This window comes from Moschus berezovskii, chromosome 9 (assembly GCF_049115385.1).
Source record: "Moschus berezovskii isolate FMDL1 chromosome 9, NW_MosBer_1.0, whole genome shotgun sequence".
Lineage (NCBI taxonomy): Eukaryota > Metazoa > Chordata > Mammalia > Artiodactyla > Moschidae > Moschus > Moschus berezovskii.
In genome coordinates, this window is record NC_142468.1 from 72,326,530 (window position 1) to 72,352,902 (window position 26,373).

The 26,373-nt window shown below is 42.6% G+C and overlaps 1 long non-coding RNA gene across 1 annotated transcript; it reads right to left on the reverse strand.

Moving 5' to 3' along the window:
- Positions 1 to 1,359: 1,359 nt before the first annotated feature.
- On the reverse strand, positions 1,360 to 24,527 carry LOC148776484 (uncharacterized). The gene is made up of 5 exons (XR_016038358.1): positions 24,435 to 24,527; positions 10,527 to 10,674; positions 9,261 to 9,403; positions 4,754 to 4,942; positions 1,360 to 1,492 (listed from the first exon to the last, which is right to left on the reverse strand). It is a non-coding gene; the product is annotated as an uncharacterized LOC148776484 (long non-coding RNA).
- Between the last annotated feature and the right edge of the window lie 1,846 nt (positions 24,528 to 26,373).

A 26,373-nucleotide genomic window follows, 5' to 3' on the forward strand; every position in this document is an offset into this window, starting at 1 on the left:
TTGTGATGAGAATGGAGACCGTCCGGGCAGTGTTTGAAGGGAGGTTTTAATATTAATAGTTTCGGTGTAGAGACAGAAGGGAGATTGCGTCTACGGCTCCTCGGGGCAGACTCTGGGTGACAGCGATGATGGATGATCCAGCAGAGCCCAACAGCTCCTCCCCTCCAGCCCCAACAGTGTCAAAGCTACTTTACTTGAAGCTTTAGAAATAAAATAAATAAACAGCATCCCCCTTCCCACTCTTCATACATCTCCATCTCCACCCCCCCCCCACCGCTCCCCGACATCGATTTATGGATCATTATGAATCAATTACTGTTCTCAATACTTTTCCATTGGCTTAAATAAAACAGTCCAAAGATGAAAACGTGGGGTTCGGTGGGGATTTTTTTTCCCCACTGACAGGAACAATCGCAAAATCCATTATCTCATAATCAGAGGCACTGGGTTAGGAGGTGAAGCGAAAGGAAGGGTCACCCAGTAAATAAGTGGGGAGAACGCAGTGAGGGGGTCGCCCAGCTGCTGTCTTTGTTCAGTTGGGTCTGTGGGTCTGGTTTGTTTGCTGTTTGGGGCTTTCTGAACGGGGGTGGGGAGGTGAGGAGACCCTCGTGAGAGTGAGATGCCTACAGGTTTGTAACCTAATTTAACTCCTTTGGAGAAACCTATTTGGACGTGTGTCTCGGCAAACATCAGAGGTGGTGGGTAGTGAGGTCACAAACGGTAAAGGTGTGGAGGAATGAATGGGTCGTTCGGAGGGCGGATTTTCACTTTGTTGTGAGCAACTGTGAGAGGTTTGCTGCTGGGAAGAGGGATTCTCCCTCCCGCAACGCCCTCCTGCGTCCCCGACGGGGGCTGTTTTTGTCGCCAGGACTGGTTTGGGTCTGGGACCGGCCGCCCCCGTTCGCCCCCACCCCCACCCCGGCCGCCCGAGGCTTTTCTTCCCTCACTTGCCCCTTCCGCGGCGGTGCCCGAGGTTCTCTAGGTGTTTCTATGACTACATTGTGTGTGTGGGAGGGTCAGCTGTGGGGGTTGCCCGCGAGAGGGCCGTTCCTGGGCGATCATTTATCAATGTCACCCACATAATGATTCTCTCTGCAGCCTCCTATTGATGAGGATAATTACATTAGCTCAGAGTGACTGATCAATGAAAAACCACCACACAAAAACTTCTTTACTCTTCTATAATACCAAAAACCGATACAGAAATAACATAGAAAGCCTGATTTTCTTTCCTTTCCCTATCCACCAATGGATTCTGCCCCCCAGTCCCCAAAAAAGGACGGGGAAGTAAAGTAAGGAAAAAGACCCAGGTTTATTTCGTTTAAAGGAGGATGCGATTTTGTCCGTGAATGCATTTTCTCTAAATGTGTTGGCTTCATTCCTCTATTGGTACAGAATATCAACGGACTTGCTAATGTGAGTTGCTTTTAGACTGGTCTGTGGTTTTCCGTTCTTTTTCTTTCTTTCTTCCCCTTTGGACATTTTTTTTTTCCTATTTCAAAAAAAGGAGACAATTATTTTATAAATAACTGGAAAAGGAAATTACTCTAGGTCCTTTTTTTTTTTTTAAGCGTTTGCCTAAGTCGGGTTATCTTTTGTCTTTATCACTTCATAAAGTAGTGCAATTAAAGATGTGATGTTGCATAGGTATAATACGGTGGATCCATAATACGGCGACATAATATGTTATATTCCCGCCTGAAAGTTTGCAGCTAAATTACGATTTCGCTTTTGCTAGACTTAAAAATCAATATTTTCTCAATTAAATAGAATTTTAATGCTTTACTTGCGAGTTGTTAAAGGCGCTGTAAATTTTATTGTTATGTTTCTTGGCTTCGGAGTAGATGCAGGAGGAGACCGGTTGATTCTCATGGTCTTTTTTCTCTCAAAGAACCTAGCCCAGGAACATCCAGTGTGTCAGATCAAATGCAAGCAACAAAGGTAAGGAGGGTTCCCCGAGGGAAGGGGCTAAGGGTGGGGAGCCCGCCAGGGGAGCCCTCCAGCACCAGAGGCCATTGTCTTGTATATTTTCTCCTCTCAGTGTCCCGCCTCCTGAAAGTGACACAAGTGTCCATTTTACTTTAATCTTTCTCAAAGAGGAGCACGTTCGACTCCCATCTGTTCCCTGACGACCAGAAAGAATGCTAAATTTGGGGAGCATTCTAGATTCTTCCCAGTGTCTCCCACTCTTTTTTGTTTCCTTTCCTTATTTCACCAAAATGTAACTGCGAACCAGTTCCTTCACGAATTCTGCCATATTTTATATGCATTCTGGCCTCTTATGTCAGAACTCCCTCAAGAGTAGCTCACTGTTTACAGATGTTTTCTCCTTCCACACGTCCCACCTAGTAAAAGTTCCCGCAGAGAATTAACTGTGGTGTGTTAATAGCCCAGGTCTGCTACTGCTCTCCCCTGCAAAGTTGAAATCTGGTAAGGTGAGGAATGGCATTGAACTAACGCTGGAGAGCAGCTCCAGGCGGGCAGAAGCCCAGAGACTTGAAAATTCCAGGCCCAGGGACTTGGTGGGAAGCAAGGTTGTGAAACTTTTAGATCGTAAGGCGGAAGGGAGGATAAGAAAATGAGGCTCGAAAGGTACCAAATAAGAGAAGAATTGAGTCAGGCAGAAAAAAAAGACGGGCCTTTGGGACCTCTTTGTAATTTAAAAATAAATAATAATGAAGGGAAATTGAATACCTAAGGCTTGCTATTAATTTTTTTAACCCAGTGTCTAAGAACAAGTCCTCTGAGATGCCAGGAAGGGCTGAATTTCCAAATGGAACTACTCACAAAGTTCCTTTGCAGTTCCCTCTTCAGTTAATTTGCTGGGAATGAGAAGACCAGGGAAAGGACTCTGTGTGTGGTGGACCAAGGGCTTAAGTAAGAGTATGGTGGGAAGGGGCACCTCGCTATAATGAGGCTGCTGTTTTAAGCTTGAATAGAGAAGGGTGGGGGGGAGGATAGAGAAAAAGGCACACACCACCACAATGCACTTTAAAATAATTCTCACCTACCTGCCTTTCTTTTTCATTTTACTCACATACTCTCTCAAATGTTACACATAGGTGGTGGGAATTTCTAGTTCATCATCTTTTGTCTGGAGACCCACCAGATTGATTCCCCTTCTCTTAGAGCCCTGACATGTAAGCCTAGACCATGGCCTTTTTATCAAGTGAGTGGGGCTTTGTTAATGTATTTGTACTTTTCTGCTTTCAGTCTAAGTTTCTCACTTCGGCGGAAGGAGGGGTGCAAGAAAGGAGGGGGAGGGGAGCAGAACACAAAGACTTTATCTCGTTCTCACCAAGCAGGTTTCAAAATAGGAACTTAATGGGGAGAAAAAACGAAAGAATGGGCAAAAAATAAAGAGGGGGTGAGGATTGTTTATCACAACAGGTTTACTTGTCTGGAAGAAAGGTGATTCTATGATTTTTTTTTTCCTTTGAGGATTCTGATTTAATATTAAAACATTTTCAGATTTCAGTCCTTTAGCAGACAAAACCTCAATATAAATATGACATGGGCCACTGGCAAAAAAACGAACTTAAACTCAGTGCTGAGAGAGGAGGGGGAGTGGGGAGCAGAAAGAACCCTTTCTGATTAATAACTAGCAGGGTAATGTTGAGGGCTTTTTCTGCCCGATTGCCTTTTTGAATTAGAGCCGATTTCTTCACACTTCAATAGTGCCTGTCTCCTTTAAAATGACTGGCAGATTTGTTTCTCTTTTTTCTCTCCCTGAGACTTAATGATGTAAATTTTCTAATTAGTTAAATCATATTGCTTAAAGGCCTAATATTTACGGTGTAAGAAACGATCATCCTGATATGAACCTCTCGAAATATTCGGAGAAATAACATTTGACTTTTAGGTTGAGGGATGAGAGAGGAGGAAGGGCTATTAAGGGAAGCTGTTTAGAGGAGAGAAGGCACGGACCCGGCAACATGTTAAATTAATAGTTGAAGTTGAGCTGGGCTCACACCCCAAGTCCGCTTTTATTTTTCAATCAGCAAAGATTTAATTGGCAGCCCTCAGGCCGGGCGATCTGATATTTTCTCATTAGTTTCCCATCACTAATCTTGAGCGTTAGATTGGCTTAAAGGTTGTCAACATTTGACCAATTTTATTTAAGGGGAAAAAATCACGCATTATGGCTCCGGGATGTGAGATCTGCAAATAAATCCTGCTTGGATCAGCGGAACTAACAGGCGAAAAAAATGTTGACTATTCGTCGGCGCATTTAATAAGTTGCATTAATGTATATTTCAAGGCTAGGGAGAGAGATTATACATGTGCTTCATAGATGCAGATGAAAAGGGGTTGATGGGGAGGCGGGTGCACTATAAGCGGAGTGGGGAGGTAAAGCTAGACTTAGCTATGTTGCCTAACAGCGGGTAAATAACCCAAGTGGAAGAGCTGCTGAGGGTTTAGGAGCTACACTCCCCCCGCCCCGCTTCCTTTTGCAGCTGCGTAAAACTGCAAAGCCTGTCTTGTAGCGCCAAGCGTCTCGGCTGTCTGGTCCAGAGATAACATAAGAGCGCCCCCTGCTGGCTAACGGAGTAGACGGCTGCGCGCCAGCCCCCTGCGAAGCAAGTCGTGTTTTTCTGCGCTCCCCACCCCCGCCCCGACTCGCTTCACCACCCCCACCTCTGTTCTGCAGAAGAACCCCGCGGTAGGAGAATAGTTTGTCAAAGCTGAACATTTAAGTGAATATATGAGAAAAATAGTAACATACGAAAAATAAAATAATACGAACCCCCACCTTCACTTGGCCTCCAGGGAATAAACTATCAAATGACTAAGAAAGGGACAGGTATTCCTCTTCTAAATCTCTTTATTTTCCGGGGTTTTGCTGTGACTTGTTTCTGCCGAGCTGTAGATTTCGAGTCCAAGGAAATATGTTTAATAGATGCTGTAGAAGTTTGTGTTTTTTTTTTTTTTAAATGGATATCTGACGGGAAAAGAGGCCAATACAAAACAACATTTTACAGCCTTGCAAAATTAAACTCCCGGGAACTCTCACTATTTCAGCAAAGTCCCAAGAAATCGCTCTAGGAATTCAGACAGTTGCTTGTCTTGAATGACCCTTCGCTGCACCGCCAAGAAATCTCGGCCCCTGTCTGGTTTTGTTTTTGCTTTTAAATAGAGAATGTGCTTGAAAGTGGTCATCGTATCTACCTACCTGTCTAGACACACACACACACTCACACACGCACACACACGTCTTTTCTCCGAAGGTCTTTCTCCGCTGTGTTCTCAATTTTGCTGAAAACGGAAAGGAGAACTGAAATGCACCAAAATAAACCGCCACTGTCTTTGACACTTGATCTTCCCCGGGTGCTTCACGCCAGTGCAAGGTGTGGGACTGGTACGAGATGAGAGTGCCGGGGTTATTTTTCAACCTTTTCGGTGCACAGGGGCGCTTTCTTTGCATCCCATTGCATCTTCCCGAATTCTAACCACGGTACGGCGAGGGCGCGCAGGTAGCGAGAGCCGGGACAACCTCGGGTCGGGAGACCCGCCACCAGCCTCTTTTCCCCGGGAAACGCGCTGGCCGAGCAGCTCTGACGCAGAAAGTCTTCTGGCCACAGCCAGATCCCACCGAAAGAGCGTAAATCTGTAGTGAGGAACGACTTTAGTTTGCAGGGAGTTTGGGGGGGATGCTTTTTGAAGGTACCTGATTGCGGGATTTTGTGGAAACAGCTCTGAGAAATGAGGGGAAGAAATAGCGGGCAGGGAGGACGGCAAGGGAAAGGTGGGTCTCTTGATGTTCATTTCTTGCCAGAGAATCAGGACCTTAGAGTTTGAAAATACGTTCTCTTACCTCACTTCTCCCTAGGCTCCCCCGCCCCGCGTCACGCCTTCTCCAATCCTCCTCTTTGGGGATGCTCCGGGAAGGGCAACCGGGGACTTGAGGGGACCAGCGCTTCTAGGGCAAGGCGGAGGCAGCCCGGGCTGATGCCAGTCCTCCGGTTGTGTTTGAAGAATTGCTGGGGCTATTATGACAACTGAGGTAAAGTTAAATATTTATACTCCAACGTGTTCTCATTATTTTTTGTCTGTTTTGAAGACATTCAGTGCGTTCAAACCTACTTTAAACATAAATCCTAGTCTGGCTGAAGCAGAACCTGTCTCCTGTCACTGAACATGACTTTGGGAAAAGTCTTCATTAAGCTCAGAACAGAAAGGAAAGTTATCTGTAAACGATATTAGTTTAAATGTATGTGTGGATATGTACATACAGTTCATTTAAATATATATGTGGATGTGTGCATATGTAGCACACATTTTATATATCTCTTTCAACCTAGTTATAATAGAGAAAAGGAAGCAAGTGCCCCCCCCCCACAGCTGAATCCAAATAAAAATAATTCCAGGAGATATTCTCACAGAAAAAAACAAACATGAAAATCTCATTGTGTTTGTCTCAGTTCGACTTAATGAAATTTGGAGAGATTGACAGTCTGGTCAGTGTTCTAAGTAAATTAATACAAAGGTCTTTAGGAAGAGACCAAAAACACCTCTTGCCATTAATCTTAAACCACTTGAAGATTATGATTAAATGAATGGGATCACTAAGCATTATCATCTCAAATAGCTATTAACTGTCTCCACCCTTTTATTGTGGCAACAAAATAAACTCTACACCAGAAATGATGTTTCTTCCTTTTTATCTTTGTTTTCTGTTTTGCTTGAAGGTCTAAGAAGGGAAAACAGACTCCAGGAAAACCATCTCAAAAGTCTTGGATTTGCTGCTGTTAAAGGCTGCTGTTCATTTCTGATTTCCTCATCTTTTGCTGCAAAGGAAAAAGAAATCTAATGGTGTGTCTACATTTGATGAGAAGAAAACACTAAACAGTGAAGGTGCACTTGTTTTATTTTCTTTTTCCCTGATTTTTTTTTTTTAAATATCTTCTAGTATAGCAGGTTGAAAGCTGTGGAGATGTAAAAGGATGTTCACTTGTCCACATCTATTCACTGACTTTCATCACTTGAATTTTGTAGGATTTTTTTTTTTGTCAAATAGAAGTTATGGGAAAGAGAATTAGACACTTGCCAAGGGACAACAATATTATACACTTTCAAGTAAGCTCCACCTAATCCCGTATTTGAGTGCTGAGAGGGTGTGTGCTATTTTCCCTTAATAAACCTCAAAGCCCTCATTAGACATAAAGAGGGGTGAGAACTCTATTAGGGGGCATTCTGACAAAAAAGGAAGCACTGAATCTCTGCTCTTAGAGCCCTAGGAAAGGATACCCGGAAAAAATGCCAAAGCCGTTGTTTTCCTTTAGAGCCCTGAAGTTGGGCAGACTTCTCAGAGAAATACAGAGTAATCAACATTTTACAAAGCAAAATGCTGAAACGGAGGGTGGTGGCTAACAATAAATAAATAAATAAACCATGCTAAAAATTATTCTTCAAACCCTATAAATTTTCAGATGCCACGAAAAATCAATGGAAACGCGCCCCCTCCAAACTGAGCACACAGCTCTCCTGCCCTGGAATTGGAGATCCCCCCTCGGCTGGAGTACTGGGAGCTATTACCCTGAGACCACAGGCAGGGGACGGAGTGTGGTCCCTGCCCCCTTCCCCACCTGTTCCCTCCTCCCCTCCCAGAGGCTCAGGACAGGCGAGACTGTGCCCCCAATCATCAAGGGGTACTATGAACTGAGGCTCCTACTAAACCAAGCAAGAAACCCCACCAGGACCCCAGCAGCCGAAGACCCCGCCAAAGGGAAGAGTTCCCCTGTCCCAGGCACACGCAGCTGCCTGCCCAGTCCCGGGCCAGGCTCCAGGTGCCCCGGTGGACAAAAGGATCGTAGGCCACGTTGGTCCTGGAGCAGGTGTGAAATGCAATGGAGGGGAACAGTGTGTCCCCTGTGCACGCTATGGTGTGTGAGTGTGCGCGCGTGTGTGTGCAAGAGAGAGGTGTGCACTGCAGAGCGGGCCTCTGGCCGCAGATGTCAGCTGGGGATGTTCACCCACGCAGCTTCGGGGGCCACAATCCCACGCCTCCCCACGGCTCCCACCTCCCCACCCCGCCAGCTCTCCAGTCCCGGGTCACACCTGCAGAGGTGTGGTGCCTTTGCTGGAAAGCGCCCGAGGACCGATCCGAGGAGGAGAGGCGTCAGGGGAGCAGGGGGAGGGGCTGCGAAGAAAGATGGTACCTCCGGAGCTCAGACATCCCTATCTTGGAGTAATTGTCATCACTCTCAATCTTACAACCCTCACCTGCGGTTTCCAAAAAAGCAGAGATGGATTCGCGGGAAAATCGGGTTTATGAGAACGTCGGGGGTTTGACGCAGGCTTCGGAGACCTTGCGCAGGCTTTGCTAAGATTCAGAAGTATGATTTTAATTTTCTTAATGAAGGCGCGCTCTAGAGCTCAGCTGGTAATGGCTGTGCTGAGTTTAATAGACTTCTGTCGAACAGAGAAAGACGGATAACTCTCGGTTATAAGTAATCTGCTCTAATGCAGTTATTTCCCCGGGTTCGAATGTCATTGTGTGGAGAGGGCAGGAGTGAATTAGGGCCCCGGGGAGCGCGGACGCGGGGCAAGGAGACGGCCTGAAATACGAGCCAAACCTGTTTTGTGAGGTGCACTTGGGTTTGGGGGTCGGGGTCGAGGGCTTCAAAGCCCTTGGTCTGCACGTGTGAAAATCTCTCCGTCTCCGTCTCTAGCCTCCCTCCCATCCCCCCCAACCACAGTCTTCCTCCGGCTCCATCTTCCCCTCCCTCCTCTGTCTCCCGTTCTCCTTCTTTTCTCTTGTAGCTTTCTCTTCCCCTCCCTCTTCCTCTCTCCCAGGGTTAATGTGAATTTCCTTTTCTCCTCCTCTGTTTCCTGTGTCTTAGTATATTTCAGGCAGATCTATCAGGACCGAAGTATTCTTCCAAAACACACTCACACAGAAGGAGGCTCTTGGTCTGTGTCAACCATTCACTTTTTGAAATCCAACAGAATTGGGAAGTTTAAGATATTGATGATGCCATGCACACGCACATGGTAATACACAGGTGGGATTATTTCTATCCGAATACAGAGCCGATCCAGGTCACTGTCTGAAAGTAGCCCCATCTTCACTCTCACACCAACTGTCAATTGTGGTAGTTTTAATTTGAAATGACCCAAACTCTTCTGAGCTCTTCACTTTGCCTGGTAAATACAATCTCAGGCAAACATGACTTCAAAAAATAAGTCAACATAGCTCGTAATTTCAGTTTTTACAGAAACCAAGCTGAAGTGGTGGAAGGAAAACCTCAGGCACTCACCCAGATGAAGGGCTTGAAGGCAAGGCAGGCCCTCAGGACGGAGCCAGGCACAGACCAGGCGCCATGGAGCCCAGCCCTCCTGGCTGAACCTCTCTACACAGCCACTCCAGCCTCACTTTCCTGCCAGCCTCTTTCTTCAGGTCCTGGGGAGCAAAGAAATTTCTTGAGACTGACAAGCAAAAAGGGATAAATGAACCCCGAGCTATCCGTGTCTATTCCAGACCTGTGAGGTGAAGCCAGGGTAGCTCGCTGGATCTGGTGCTTCTCTGATCTGGTTCCACTGATCGCCTTGGTCTACGGTTCTTTAGGCTTCTCTCTTTCTCTTTCCATCTTCCTCTCCCTTTTCCTTGCTCCTTCTCCTCCCTCCTTCTTTCTGTTACACACACACACACACACACTTGACCTAGGCACACATCACAGAAACAGCCACATAGCTCGGTAATTATCTCCTCTCCCTACCCTCGGAGAAGGAACTGGCAACCCACTCCAGTGTTCTTGCCTGGAGAATCCCAGGGACGGAGGAGCCTGGTGGGCTGCCGTCTATGGGGTCGCACAGAGTCGGACACGACTGAAGCGACTTAGCAGCAGCAGCAGCTCCCTACCCTATTCTCTTGCCTCTGCAGCTACTCTTCAAAAACGGGAAAGGAAGAACATCAAACATATTTGCAAGGTGCCCTGAGGTGCCTCTGGTGAGGAAGAGCCCAGCTGGCGCCCCACAGGAACTTGGGGTGTCCTGGAGAGCGAGGTTCTCATTGCTCAAGGTCTCGAGAGGGACACCACCTACAGCCTGGGAGTCATGTGGGGGGGTTACTTTTCACTGTTGTCTTCCCCCAGGCTCTTCCCTGACTGCTGGGAAGGGAATTAGGATGAGATCCTCAGGTCCCAACCACTCCCTGGACTTGGAGAAGCAGAACAGAGCAGGCACCTCCTAGCTGCAGAGCAGTGACTGCCAGGGGTCCCACAAGGGTGAGCGAGAAAGTCTGCAGCCAGAAGGGCAGGTGCCTCAACTACTTAACTGCTCAGCCTGCAGCGTCCATTAAAGATAGGGAAGATCGCTAGGCAGTGCTCAAGCCCAGCTGCTCCAGCACTGACCCGCTCCATCAGTCTCTGCTGGGATGGGGCCTCAAGGCCGTGGGGTGACTTCTGGTGATACCAGGGTGGAAGGCCTGCCTCTAGCTCCAGGAGTAGATTTGGAGCCAGAAAAAAGAGTGACTGTCAGAGGCCCCACCCCCACCCCCCACCCTCACAGCTTGTGGATGAACTCACTCTGTCATCCCTGGATCTCTCATCCTTCGAAGGTTCCCCTGTAGGAAACTGCCAGGTTGTGCTGTTTTGATGACCTAGGAGAGCAACAGCAAAGACCCAGGAAGTCCCCACAAGCTTCAGTGGGTCTAAGTCTGCTTTGGAACAGATTCTGGGAAAAGAGAAGAGAGAGACTCTATTATCCAACAGTGAGTTTTCCAAGATTCTGCTCAGGCAAAGAAGGCTGAGAAGGGCTTGGCAGCGAGCCAATTACACCCCCCCCCCCAGACTCCCCAGGAAGAAACCTGGCCAGAGTAAGACTCACAAACCCCCAAACCCACTGAGAACTCTTTACAAACATGTCTTTGACTCCCAGCCTGGGCTGCTTGTCAGGAGTCTGTGGGCTCTCACAGCCCAGTGTCTCCCCTGAAGCAACTGACAGATTAGGGCTGGGGAAACATAAGGAGGCCTGGTTAAAGAACTAGGCGTGCTTCTCTCCCCTTTACTCCCCTCTTTTAAATGTCAGTAGAAAAAAGCAATAGCTTAAACACGTGATTATATTCACACAGAATTAAGGTGTAAAACTTAAAATGTACACCATGTTTAGACATTTTTAAGGGACTGAACATGATGTGCTTTTGTGGGACAAGACACTTAAATATAAGCTTTAAGGATAAAGAACATGAAGAGTGCCTAATGTCCCCTTACCTCACCTTCGCATAAATTAAATGGGGGAGAGGTCTCAGTAAGGAAAGTCAAGCAACAAGAGCTCCTAAAACAATCTAACCGGCTCACAAATATAACACAGTATTGCATTTTAAAAGTAAGTTCCCCTTAAGGAAAGTTAGAGGCAAATAGCTGACTACAAAGTTTAACTTTTCCCATCTACTCATAGACCCAGGTGACTTAATTCCAGAACAGATTGAATAATCTGAACAGAGGGGTAATGTTGCCAGCCTCCACCCCCGCCATGCCCCGCCCCCACTCCCCGCCACAGAGCAAGGGCAGTTGTTAATACTAGACGCTTATCCAGCGGCCTTAGGACTTTTGAATGTTGAAGTGAAAGTGTAAATAGAATAAGGTCACAGGTGATTGACAAGTTCAAGTTACTTAGCTCAATTATCAAAATTTTATTTCTAAATTATGTTCGATTTGATTTTCCTGCTTTGCTATAAATGACCTTCGAAAATCCAATGGGAGCAGACACTTTATACCACGTCTTGTGTACCATGATTTATTTGTAAAGTCATTTTGTGATGTATGCCTCTTTTAATGTTTCTGTGGAGACCAAGTCTTTCCATTTAGAAACACAGCCATCAGTTTAATTCAAAGGCAGTCACTTTAAAGACACAATGATCACTAAATTGAGCAACTTTTTAAAATGTTTCTAAATTTGTAAACTGCAGGCAGAACCCATAGTGTTTAGAATCTAAATCCCTAGATATTAGCATGCTATATTTAATGGCCATCCATCTAAACAACAGATAAGAGTGCAATTTGTAAATATATACCCTACAACTCACTTTTAATATACTATCACAAAGTTCTCCTATGCATTTATTTAACAGATAACGAAGCTCTTCAGATCAAGGCTCAGGCCGCCACATCTGGAAATGCTTCCCTGTCTCTAATCTGCTGCCCCCTCCCCACCATCGCTCCCTCCAGCCACCAGTGAAATAGCTAAAGCCTCTTCTTCCACTATTATATGATAACATCAGTTTTTAATCAGTGAGAGGCACTCCTATTTAAATTTACAGGATGACTCTTTATTTCATTTATCTTTTCTTTGGGAGGAAAGTGAAATAAGAGCACCACCCTTATTAATTATAAGATTGATGGGGTGAAAAAAGTCAACTGAATTTGGCTTGCAAATTATTAGTAGAGGTATGAATATTTATGACTGTGCCAGGAACTGCAGTCATGAACCCTGGGTATCAAGCTTGGGAGACAGTCAAACCGATGCATTCATTGAGGGTTCAGTCTCCCCAAATCTGACATGACATAATGGAAGCTTCTAAATTAGATCCAGGGTGGGCCCCCATCAAACCCCTACCTTTTTTTTTTTTTTTGGCTAATCTTGCTAAATCTGAACTTACTTCTAGTGGCCTCTATTATAAAATTTAAAGGTATCTTTTAAGATGAAAACAGATACCTACCTATACATTTTGTGAGGAAAATCTATGTGCTTTTCCCACTTGATATTCATTTATGTTTTAAATTGAATATATCTATAAAATACTTGTGACACACATTTTAAAAATTTCAAGCTTCTTTGTTCAGTGTAAAAATCCTGAAAACCTAAAATATCCTAGATATAAAGAGGATTTAAATAAATACAGTCTAAGTTACATACAGAAAAAAAATAATAAGAGGGGAAAAGAAAACAGCAGTGGTAAAGAGATGAAAAGAAAAGTATTCTACCTCTTTGCTTTTTTTCCCTTTACTGCACCAGACTTTCTCGTGTTTTAGTCCCAAATTGAGGCAATTTTAAGGCAGGGTGAGGAACAAAGGGTCAAGGTAAAAAGGGAAAGGGTTATGACAAGGACTTAATAATTGAATAAAAAACAAACTATGCCCTCCTCTTTTCCTCCTCTTGATTCTACATTAGAGGGTTTTATAGTGCTTTGGAGGAGGAGCTGAGGACTTGAGACTCAGCTAACTCAACTCTCGTTTCACCACTGACTTCTTTTCTGTAACAGAATTGTTGAGTAGGGGCCGACCCAATCCTGTGGAAGTAGTTCACTCTGACGTCAGAGCCAGCTTAGCACATATATTTTGAAAAGGAAGACAAGTTGTTTTCAAAACAGAAACGCTAAGCATTCTAAAAAGCATAAGCAATTTAAAAAATGCTCTTCAAATTTTCTGAAAAACTCCCAACTACATATATATGTGTGTGTGTGTGTATACATTTACATACATAAACACATTTTTTTCACAATTGGAAGTGGATATTTGTGCTAAATTGATGCTTTATGTATATCCTGTCTCAATTTGTCTCTTCTCTGTAAAGATATAATTTTTTTTAAGGGAGCGATACCACTGACAACAATTTACTTAAATTCACCAACCTTGAAATGGATGCATCTCCTATCAATCACACTCAGTAGCTACAGTAAAACACATTCAACATTTGTATATCAATAGTGGCACACATACAAATCTGTTTTGTTCAATTTAAATGCTCTTCAACATGTCATTTCTTATTTTTCTGGAACATGTCCTGTTTCAGCTGATTGTTAAATCCTTAACCTAATAAAAATTCAAAATAGAATATTTACTTGTCATGGATTTCAGAGGTGAAAGGTAGGTTTTGGGGACAATCTGACCAACTCCTCTTATCTTTCCAACAAAGAACTGGAGGTCTAAAGATGGCAACTGATCCATCCCACTCATATAGCTCTAGTTTCTGGACATGATCCCAAAGGTCTTGAGGCTGATTTTTCATATGAGAGGGTTCTTCCCATTTTCTGCCCTTTATATTACAGCAGTATTTATAATATTACACACAGACTTTTCTACTAATATTTTTCTTCCCAGCAAACTGACAATGGAATTCTTGTTAAATAATAATAAGATATCGACTGCTCTGTTTGCCAGTATGAAGATTTGTTGTTGATCTGTGATGTCTGTATTGATTAGGTAAGATGAGTTCTCTCCTTTACCTGAAGGATAGATAGATCTCAGGATTGGCACAAAAACAAACTTTGTATTAATAGAAACTCTAACCTTATTGGTTACGTATCAGCTCAATCAAGCTAGAAACAGATATAAATAGGAATAACTGAGAGCAGTGCTTCAAAATCTCCAAAAATGTTCACTAGGGATATTTAAACTGCACGAGAGTTCCTTGACTTCAGCACTGCAGGGCAGTTCAGTCGGGTCTGACTCTTTGCGACCCCGTGGACTGCGGCGGCATGTCAGGCTTCCCTGCCCATCACCAGCTCCCGGAGTTTGCTCAGACTCATGTCCAGTGAGCCAGTGATGCCAGTTCAGCACTAGCAGCCTGATTCTGGGTAACCTTCCTGCCTGGCTGTTCCATTTGCCCCAAATTGAATCCTACACATGCTTCATCTTTTCTGCATTAAGGGGAATCCTATTCATGCCTGAGATGATCTTATATTTATGATGGCCTCTTCTGTCAAATTGTTATTTCTGTAGCTTGCTGTCAAAAATGCCACTCCAAGTTTCCTCTCCACCTCCCTTTACCCTCTGTCATAGTAACTTGGAAGGTCTAATCCAAGCGGAATTTACTTCACCTATAAAACATAACAAGGAAAACTTTTTTCACTTATCATCTCTCCCTTCCCCCCATCCCCAGCTTTTCCTTCATTTTGTGTAAGGTTCATCGTTTCTCCTTGTGATAAAAATGTTCATCCAAGCAGCTTCTCTGAAGGTTCAAAAACCTAACTCTTGTGAGTAAAGTTTATGTATAAATATGTTCAGCATATTTTCTAAGTCCATGGTGCTTAATACTTAAGCATGAAAGGAAACAACACTAAAATGAAAATGCCCTCCAATTAAAGAAAGTTCTCAAGCATAAATAGCAGATATTTAATTTTGAAAATATAAAAAATAAAATATGGAACTTGTTAGCATTTACAACTCCTTTATCAGTGTGGCCTCCTTTTTGCTACATTTCCATTTCATTATTTTTGCATGAATATGATAAATGGTCATTAAATCTAACCATTTTTATTTAATGTTCATAAAAACTGGTAGGTTTTCAAACAGATGTGGCCTGATATGGTTCAGTGAATTTAGTGGACTTCTCATATAAATGGAATAATAACCATACAGAAGATGAATTTTATACCCTTGTTTACCTCTTCTAGAACTTACCCTTATTATAATTACAAATAGTGTTTATGTATTATGCAATATATATACCATTGTCCAGACACTGCACAAACCTTAACTTGATCACTGCCATCTAGACATTATAATTCAAGATAGCACTGACACCAAAAAATAGAGAGAAACGTGGACATATAGTAGACATGGCATAGTTATATATTCTTTTTTCTATAAAAAAAAATGTAATGAAGTTTGGCTTGTGATTGAACAAATTTTATCTTCTTTCCACTTATTTTTCTTTCAGACTCAAAGAAGTGTTTGGAAAAGAAATAGTTCATTTCATTTGTTTTCTATCAATTAAGGATAACGTTGGAATAACCCTTCCCCTTTTAACTTTTTAAAAAGAGGTCAGCAAAGAGAAGAAGCTGGCAGTCAGAGCTGCTAAATGCAGGGGCTAGGCAGGTTTAACTAATAAAGGCAGGAGAGCCCGGTGGTATAAGACAAACCTTTACAGTAAGACTGTTTGGGTCTAGATGCTGGCTCAGTCACTAATTAACTATGTGACCTTAAGCAATAACTAACACTTCTAAACTTTTCATAGGGCTATGACAAGATGGTCAAATGAGTTGATGCATGAAGGAATTTATCTAGTATTTGATTCATGGTGCGTGTGTGTGCATGCACAGTCTGACTCTTTACAACCCCTTGGACTGTAGCCCGCCAGACTCCTTTGTCAATGGGATTATCCAGGCAAGAATACTGGAGTAGGTTGCCATTTCTTCCTCCAGGGGATCTTTCCAAACTTACAGATGGAACTAGCATCTCTTGTGGCTTCTGCATTGGCAGGTGGATTCTTTACCACTGAGCTACCTGTGAAGCCCTGATTCATGGCGAGGATTCGATAAATATCAGTGGCCTCTGTTATATTATTATTATTATTGGACTAGTCAATGCCCCACCCTCCCTTCTAGCTTGGATAGGACCATATATGAACAATTCGTGAAATTTAGACCCTTTTACTTTTATTAATCATGTATATAAACAATATTAGTATGGGCTTCCTTGTTGGCTCAGATGGTAAAGAATCCACCTGCAGTGCAGGATACCCTGATTTGATCCCTGGGTAGGGAAGATCCCCTGGAGAAGGGAATGGCTACCCACTCCAATATTCTTGCCTGGAAAAATCCTACGGACAGAGTAACCTAGTGGGCTACAGTATATGGGGTTGCAAAGAGTCAGACATGACTGACTAACACTTTCCTCAATCCAATCAATTCCCAGAGACTAATAATTTTATCCCCTAAAGGCATCTTTAACTTTTTTGTTTCCCTCTATCTCCACTACCACCGCCAAGCTACTATTATTTGGACTTGATAGTTGGGGGTTCTGGAGTCAAGTCTGTTTCCATCATATTCCTATTTTAAAGCCTTCAACGGAAATATACCATTCTTAGGATAAACTCTTAAGATTGATTTTACTCCTGCTACTCATCTCCAGCCTCATCTGGAATCTCCTCATTCTCTTTGATCCAGTCACACTGTCCATCTCTGCTGCTGTAATAGTCTAGTCTCCTGCCTACCCTTAGGGCTCTTGCACTTTCCATACCCTCTGTCTGAAAGGTTCTTCTCTCCTCTGCCATCTCCCATCTCTAAAAAGGCTAACTACCTGCCATTTCCACGGGGAAGTTTTTCTTGTTATTCCCCCTCTAGATTAGGCTAGATTCTCTATTCTCATGATACCATTAAAATTTTCTTCAAAGCATTATCACATTTACACTTAACTAATAATTAATCATGTAATTATTTGTTTAATGTCTGTTTCTCCTGCTGAACTGCCATTCCATAAGGACAAGGTCAGGTATGTTTGGTTTATTACAGTATCCTCAATGTCAAATAAATGTTTTTTGAAGGAAAAACATGAAAGTGAGGGAGCAGCTAAATAAGATAAAGCCTGGAAAGTGTCCACTGTATTTAGCAACTAAGAGGTCACTGGTGACCTTGGAGAAGGTAGTTAAGGTGGCGTGGTATGGGTAGATGGCAAATTGAAGTCAGTTGGAGGAGTGAAAGGAGGTGAGGAAGGAGGCAGTGTCACTGTAAGCTCATTTCAAGAATCTTATTCACGGGAAAAATAAAAACAACACGACAACTGATAAAGGGAAGACGTAGGATCATGGGATTTTTTACTTTTAAAGATAAGAGAGAACAGAGCTTCTTAAAATGGTTAAAAAGAAAGCAGTAAACGAGAAGATATACAGATGAACTAAGAAATAAGGGTATAGGAAAAAGAAGATACATTTTAATAGAGGAAGCTGGGATCCAGAGCATAAGGTATGTTTTGTAAAAGTTAAAAGTTACCTCTTCACTGAGACGAGAGGAAAGGAAGGGAAGGTTGGTGTACAGATGGATTAAACAGAGATGTGGGGCCCAGAAGGTGATATGGGTTCTGCTTGATAGTCTGGATGTTTTTCCCGGGTGTAGGAAGCACTCAGAGAAAAGGGGAGGTGGGGAAACAATACAAAGCGAGGTCCAAGCTGAGGATCACTGTCTGAGGAGAGTGGGAGAGGAAGCTGATCAGGATCAGGTCAAAAGACTGCTGAACCTTGCCAAGGGAGATTTGTGGTGCCAACCATCCATATCATTGTGTAATTTTCTCCAGAAGTGCTCAGCAATTTCACTGAAGGAGTGAGCTGTGTGGATTCTTCCAAATCCAACGAGTTTGCAGGAAAAGAGCAGTTAGGAAGTTGAGAACAGAGGTTGGGCGGGTATTTGAATTATTGAGCCCACTGGGTCTAAACTGGATAAAGAAGGAAAGGAAGACACGTGGCTGTGACAGACTGGGAGTAAAATCTGATACAGGGTTGGATGTTTTCTTGGAATAAAGGAACGGAGAGGTTCTGCGACCTAAGGGCACGTAGGAGAGTGGAGCAAGAGACTACTGTGATGGAGTTTCAGCTGCAGAAGTGGAATTTCCTGGGGGATAAATAGATCCAGATTGACCACAGGGGGTGGTGGGTATGGTCTGAGGCACCTTCACGTCTGCCCTCCAAGCTGACAGCACCCTCTCTTTTCTCACTTTATGCTGGAAATCCCTTTCATGCTCCCTCAGCCAGATCACTAAAAAAGGGGGGCAAAGGAAAGAGTGGTGGTAGCGTTTATTCACTTATTTTTTGTCAGTTTAATTCCATTCACTTCTACTAATATTTAGTGTGTAAATGCCAGGTGCCAAGGCACTGCTGTGGGGTGAAGAGAGTCAGTGTTTCCTTTCGAGGTTTATCATCCTGCTAACTGTGTGGAGAGATTTGGGGTGTGTGGGTGGGAAGACTGGGGAGAGAAGCATGACTAGAAGCAGCATTTGTGGCTTCACTATTTAATAGCTCTATGTCCCTGGAATATTTATTTAACCTCTCTGTGTCTTAGTTTCTTCATATGTATAATGGGAACACTAATAGTACTTATCTTGTAGGTTTGTTAGGAAATTGTGTATCATGATGCCTTAAAGATGCCATGGCTGGAGCAGGAAAGGTACAAAATGAGATTGGAACATTGTGAGTAAAAGTGAGGAAGTTCTAACAAAAAAATGATGGGGGCTTGTCAAAAGAGAGATAGGATCCAGCCTGAAAGAGTTTCCCACTGGCCAAATTTGTGATAATTTGGGCATCAAAAATAAAAAGGGATGTAATAAATTAGTTATTAATTAATAATTAGTTATTAAATTATTGATTAATAAACAATAAATTAAGAATCTCTGAGTCTACAATAATAAATAAATAAATAAGGAGAGGAATTTCTTTCTTATGGTAGTATGTCTGTTAATAAATGTAGAAGGGATGATGAAAAATTTTAAAACGCTACTTTGCAAGAATCATAGAAAAAAATAACTTAGGCAAGAACCATCGATGAATTCTAAAATTAGTGGAGGAAAGTTGATGAAGAATAAGATGTTCATATTATAGAGAAGTACAGTGGAGAAAATGGACAACACTTTCATCAACTGATCAAAACTAACATCATCTCAAAATGCATGATTTGCTGTCAGCTTGATACATGGAAAAAGACACAGCCTCACTTCTTTTTAATTTAATTTTTTTGGCTGCTATGCAGCTGGTGGGATCTGAGTTCCCTGACCAGGGATGGAACACGAGCCCTTGGCAGTGGAAGTGAGGAGTCCTAGCCACTGGACTGCCAAGGAATTCCCACAAACCTCACTTCTTAGTATTCCAGCCACAAATGCACAACCTAAATGTAGTCATCTGACACAGCACACAAGCCCATACTGAGGGACAGTGTATAAAACAACTGGCCTGCATTATTCAGAAGAAAGGTCAAGGAAATATTCCATATTAAAGGAGACTGAAGAGAGAGGACAATTGTGATTCATTGTCCTGGACTGGATTCTGTACTGGAAAAACAAAATACTGTAAATGACATTATTGGGACAATAAGAGAAATTGGAATGTGGTCTTTGGATTAGATAAAAGGATTCTATCAATATTAAATTTTCTAAATTTTATAACTACTATAGTTATGTTAAAAATATGCACTAAAATGTAAATATGTAAAGTAGCATGATATATACAACCAACTCTTAATTGTTTAGGAAAAATTATGGAGAGGAAGAACAGGAGAAAATGGTAAGTCAAGTGCTGTGAAACTCGAAGAACTGGTGAATCTAGGGTAAGGGTGTACAGGAGATTTGTATATTTCTTGTGAATTTTCCATGTTTGAGATTAGTTAAAAATAAAGTATAAAAATAAATGTAAAAAAATCCTGCCATACTCTCAATAAAAGTTAATTTTCTCCTCCTCTCTCCCTTCCCCTGGACTTCCCTGGTGGCTCAGTGGTCAAGAATCCACCTGCCAAGTAGAAAATGCAGGTTCTTTCCCAGGGTCAGGAAGATCCCCTAGAAAAGGAAATGGCAACCCCTTCCAGTATTCTTGCCTGGGAAATCCCACGGACAGAGGAGCCAGGCAGGCTACAGTCCATAGGGTCGCAAAGAGTTGGACACTACTTAGCAACTAAACAACAACAACCACTCCCCACTACCCAACCACGACCACCACCAGTTGGGACATTCTTGCAGTATTTGAGGTAGAAGTAGTGTGTGTGTGTGTGTGCGCGCCCATACATGTCCGACTCTTTGTGACCCCATACACTGTAGCCCACCAGGTTCCTCTGTCCATGGAATTTTTCAGGCAAGAAGTACTGGAGTGGGTTGCCATTTTCTTCTCCAGGGAATCTTCCTGACCCAGGGATTGAATGTGCCTCTCTTGCATCTCCGTCTTTGGCCCGTGGACTCCTTACCACTTGTGCCACCTGGGAAGCCCCTAAGAGGTGATGGAGGACCTCATCTCACATATATGGCATTGGAAATAGAGTAGATGAAAAATGTTCAAGCCAATGGCACCAGAAATTCTGGCGATGATGTGGGAGTGCTCCATGCCATGGAATGACACATGCCACTAAATATATGACTGCTGCTGCAGCTGCTAAGTCACTTCAGTCATGTCCGACTCTGTGTGACCCCATAGATGGCAGCCCACGAGGCTCCCCCATCCCTGGCATTCTCCAGGCAAGAACACTTGAGTGGGTTGCCATTTCCTTCTCCAATGCATGAAAGTGAAAAGTGAAAATGAAGTCGCTCAGTCCTGTCTGACTCTTACCTATCCCATGGACTGTAGCCTACCAGGCTCCACGGTCCGTGGGATTCTCCAGGCAAGAGTACTGGAGTGGGTTGCCATTGCCTTCTCCGAAATATATGACACATTGTCTCAATTCATGCAGCCCATGGCCAATACTTAACACGCAAAATGAAACTTTTGTGCTACACTCCTCATGTGTGCCTCGCATTCCACCCAACTAAGTACAGGTGGCTTCTCTACCCTAGGGTACCTCTTTAGGGCAGCAAAGGCTGGCTCGTTTTCATATAAACAGAGATCTTTTTTTTTTCTTCTCTTAAGGATAAAATGAGAGCGAGGAGGATGAGGATAAAGGAACAGCAATGAGAACTGTTATAGGAACAACCCAGAATGGGAGGGCATTCCAGAAGACAGCCCCTTTTTCTATGTCTGCAATCTTTTCCTGGTGGCCAGTCATTTAGCCCCCCTAAGCCTGACTCTCTTTTCAGACTAGAAGGAGATGAGGTAGCTCACCTCCTTTTTCAGATTTCCCTTTACAAGTCCAGTGGGTCAAGATCAACACAGTGACTCATTCGGGGCTGCAAGGGTGCAGCCAGCTCCGGTGGCACACAAGTGTGAGACTGGATGGAGAACTGTCAGACGGACTATGTCACCTCAACAAAGCATTGATTGGTTAATTAAAGTCTGCGCAAATAAAGTGAGCTTTATTGGAGACAGTATTACTTAGAGCATCTAGTATTTCCTGTTTATTGACAGAATAAATCCCAAGATGACTTTCTACGATCTTGAATTATTCCACCTTGCCAAACTCTCCACATGCTGATAACTTGAATCCCACTGGGCAACACATCAAGCCACCGATTTCCCATTTCCCTCTGCTGGGGCTTTGCTCATTCTATTATCTAAGTTAGCAGTGTCTTGGGCCACCACTGGACCAAGTTTAAGAATCAAATGCCAGCTTCTGGAAACCCTTGGTAAGACTGCCAAGCAGAATGGAAATTATTTATTTCTCCCTTTGGTCTATATGAAGTATTTTTCCCATATATAGAGGAATAAATAGTCATCTCTTAGTATGAGGGATTGACTCCAGGACCCCTATGGATACCAAAATCTGAGGATGCTCAATCCCTTATATAAAATGGCATAATGTTTGCAGATAACTTATCCACACCCTCTCATATACTTTAAATCATCTCTGGATTACTTATAATACCTAATACAATGTAAATGCTATGTAAATAGTTGCCATGCAGAACAAATTCAAGTGCTGCTTTTTGTAACTTTCTGGAAAAATTTTTTCCTGAATATTTTCCATCTGTAGTGGGCTGAATTTTCAGATGTGGAACCCACAGATACAGAGGGCTGACTTTTTTTTATCATATGTATGTTAACATAACATATTTATAACGTAACAGTTCAGTTCATATTTTAACATAAATATGACTTATATTAAATTCCCTTTCAGTCTTTTCTTTCTATACAAAAACATGCTTATGTCTTTAAAAAGACTTTAAGAAATGGAAATATTTCAGGAGTGAAAACTTATTTGGATATTTGTTAGAGTGAGTGGGATGAAGGAAAACAAGAGATGAAAGATAATACTGTTATCTATGAGACTTGGTATAAAATTATGTAAGCAAAATAAAGGATCTAACATTGATATACACAAACTGTTTTACTTTCAGAAATTTTGGCTCCTTTGTAGAGCATTAACGTTTATGTCATATTAGGTAGAGGAAATGCACTTTTGTATATAAGAATTTTATCCTTAAATTATTTACCTTTTCTTTCAGAAACTGTTGTCTTTCCAACTCCATCTCTAGGCACAAAAGCCTGGTCAGCTGAATTGCAACATTAATAGAAGCATCTGTTTTAGAAGCTCTACTTCTGGAAGTGGAATAAATAGGAGGTGTAACCCAGAGCTTAAGATACCCACTGATAATGAGGGTATTTGAGTGATGGTAATTGGCAAGGAGAAAGACTTAAAGATCTATCTGGAGACCAACCCTCACACTCCAGGCATGCTGCCAGAAAAAGACTAAAAACAGCATGTAAGATGGCAAGAAAAATATGCTCCTTGGTTTCTTCATCGCCATAAAAGCCATTGGGAAGAACTTAAAGAGATGTGCCATTCCTGAATGGTAACATGAGACTTCTTGTGTCTTCTATGACTTGTGTGAAAACTTCTGCCTTTGTGGAATGCAGACAAGGAATATCATTTTCAACAAAGTGCAATCCTTTGGTGTATCTGCTCATTGACAAAGAAGGATACAGTAAATAAACCCACAGAATGATCATCCAGTCACATTAGTGCTACTCTTGGAACTAGAACAGTCATACAAGAATACTGCTTTTTTCTTTTAGACTAAGGTAGTGGAGCCTCTTTAACCTTGAGGAGGACAATTTGATTTTTGCACACCCACACAAGACTTGGTGGTACACGACAAACTTACAGAATGTAGCCACAGCTTCTTGCTTTGGGAAATCTGGATCAATTTAATTATTAAAACCAGTTGGATGTTGGGGCCCCTGTGAGTAGAATCTTTCAGATGACCTGAGTCAACCCATACTCCATTATTTCATTGACACCTAACATACTCTTTGTAACTGTCAAGCTGTATCTCCCCAAATCCAAGACAATGAATGAATTACACTGGTTCATTCAGTGAATAAATCAGCTGAAATGGTTGTATGACCCGACAAGTCATTTGTTACAATGTAAACTAAAACATTGAAGGAAATGGGAGGAAATGAGACTGTGTTGTCCTCTGGGTCACTTAAAATCTCTGAGTGTATTTCTTTTTCTGTAAAATGGGCATATTAATCTTTTGCCCAGATGGATTGTGGTAAAGGTTAGAACTAATGCATGTAAAGTACCTGACATATAGCAGATAGTTGATAGATGGTTGCTGTAATTTATTATTATTATTATTACAAAAGTTTCAAATTACTTTGAAGAAATCAAGCAATTAATTACTGGTTGATGTAGTTTTTTTTAAAAAAAAACCTCTAACAAGTAATGTTTTATTAATCAATTTGGTATAATGGCAAAAGGCAGTTTAAGGTTGGATTAATTCAAGTTGTCAAGCAGCTTAAATAGTAAGCCTGCCATTTATTTTAGTTTATTATCTGTGTTCACTGTTAACAAGCAAGTCTTTTAGTTTCAGTTCTTTTATAGAATATTCTTTTATAAATAGCTGATCTAATTGGTATTTTGCCAATAGTAAAAAGTGGGTAAGAGAATACTAGTGATTGTTTGAGGAAGGAGAAAACTGTTGCTTCTAGTTCAACATTTTATGAAATGGAATGCAAATAGAATAAAGGTAGTATTCTCATTTCGTGGAATCCCTGCTACATTAAGAATACTGGCAGTGTGCAGGCTGTAAGCAAAAAGGCAGTTACGTATGTCAAAAGAAACTTTAAAAATGACCTTTCTTGCAAGCCAAGAACATTGTCAAATAACTTGTAGACCATATATGAACTAATGCATTTGTCTTCCTGACCTTCTGATCTTGATTAGTTCTTCAGTGCCATTGGCATCTCTCAGGTTGTAATTTGGTGTAGATTCTGGGTGGCAGTCATGCTGTCAAAGGGTCATTCTTCTTGGTAATAAGGTAGCTAGTGATCCCTGGGAGACAAAAGAAAACAATCAGGTCTTAAAAGCTGAAATACACTGAAGTCAAGAGTGCGTTCTTGACAGAAGCCCAGTTCCTCTGCCTCAGTGTTGCAGTGAAGAAGAAAATCGTGGGGTTTACAGCTATAGCCCTAACTTGGGGCTCTAAATAACAAACGCAAGCAGTGAAGCTGCAGAGTAGAACATATCTGGGGACTATTTTCAAGAGCATGTTGCTTTTTTATTTACCACACTGTTGAGTCACATGTTAAGGGATGTGGGTCCCATTAAAAATAAGCGAGCTGCTTATTTTGAAGCAAATTATTATCAAATGACTATGCTTCAAAACATTTCTTAATGTCAATTTGAAGTGAAGTCATTTGAGTTAGAAGCATATGCCATTGATAAATTGTTGCCAAAAAAAAAAAAGGAAAGAAAAAGAAAAAAAGACAACTTGATTTTCTGCATTCATGGCTTGTAAAACTGTTGACTCAACATGTGTCAAAAAGTTTATGTCCTGACAGGAAGTCTTATTTCCCGGGCTTCCCTGGTGGCTTGGTGGTAAAGAATCTGCCTGCAATGCAGGTGACTGGGTTGGGAAGATTCCCTGAGAAGGGAATGGCAACCCACTCCAGTATTCTTGCTGGGAGAATTACATGAACAGAGGAACTTGGTCGTAAAGAGTTGGACATGACTGAGGGATGAACACTTTCACTTTTTTTCCCAAAGTGATCCACACTAATTATCACTAGTGAGTTTTCACTTCATAAAGCCAAAAGTAGACTTGACTAATTGTTACATTTAGTCCAAAGGAAGGTTGTGACTAGCTTGTGAACTGTATTTGTAAATTAAACCTAAATAAAAACCTCAACAACTTAATGACCAGTAAGTTAAAAGTAGAGGATCCATGTTAATGTGTATCTCTCTTTGTTCAGTTCAGTTCAGTTCAGTTGCTCAGTTGTGTCCGACTCTTTGCGACCCCATGAATCACAGCATGCCAGGCCTCCCTGTCCATCACCAACTCCCGGAGTTCACTCAAACTCATGTCCACAGAGTCGGTGATGCCATCCAGCCATCTCATTCTCTGTCGTCCCCGTCTCCTCCTGCCCCCAATCCCTCCCAGCATCAGAGTCTTTTCTAGTGAGTCAACTCGTTGCATGAGGTGGCCAAAGTATTGGAGTTTCAGCTTTAGCATCAGTCCTTCCAATGAACACCCAGGATTGATTTCCTTTAGAATAGACTGGTTGGATCTCCTTGCAGTCCAAGGGACTCTCAAGAGTCTTCTCCAACACCACAGTTCAAAAGCATCAATTCTTCAGCGATCAGCTTTCTTCACAGTCCAACTCTCACATCCATACATGACCACTGGAAAAACCATAGCCTTGACTAGACAGACCTTTGTTGGCAAAGCAATGTCTCTGCTTTTTAATATACTATCTAGATTGGTCATAACTTTCCTTCCAAGGAGTAAGCGTCTGTTAATTTCATGGCTGCAATCGGCATCCGCAGTGATTTGTTAGATTCTACTAAATATCTGCAAAATATTCTTTGAAGATTCCCCTTCCCAGCCCCAGGCAACTGCCATCCCACTTTCTTTCTCCATGAATTTGACAACTCCAGGTACTTCATATAAATGGAATCTTGAGAGACGCCTGGCTCCGGCGGCGCAGACGCGAGAGAGAGACGCCCGGCTCCGGCGGCGCAGACGTGCGAAGAGAGACGCCCGGCTCCGGAGGCGCAGAGGCGCGAAGAGAGACGCCCGGCTCCGGCGGCGCAGACGCGAGAGATGCCCAGCTCTGGCGCAACCGACCACGTGCAGAATCGTGGCT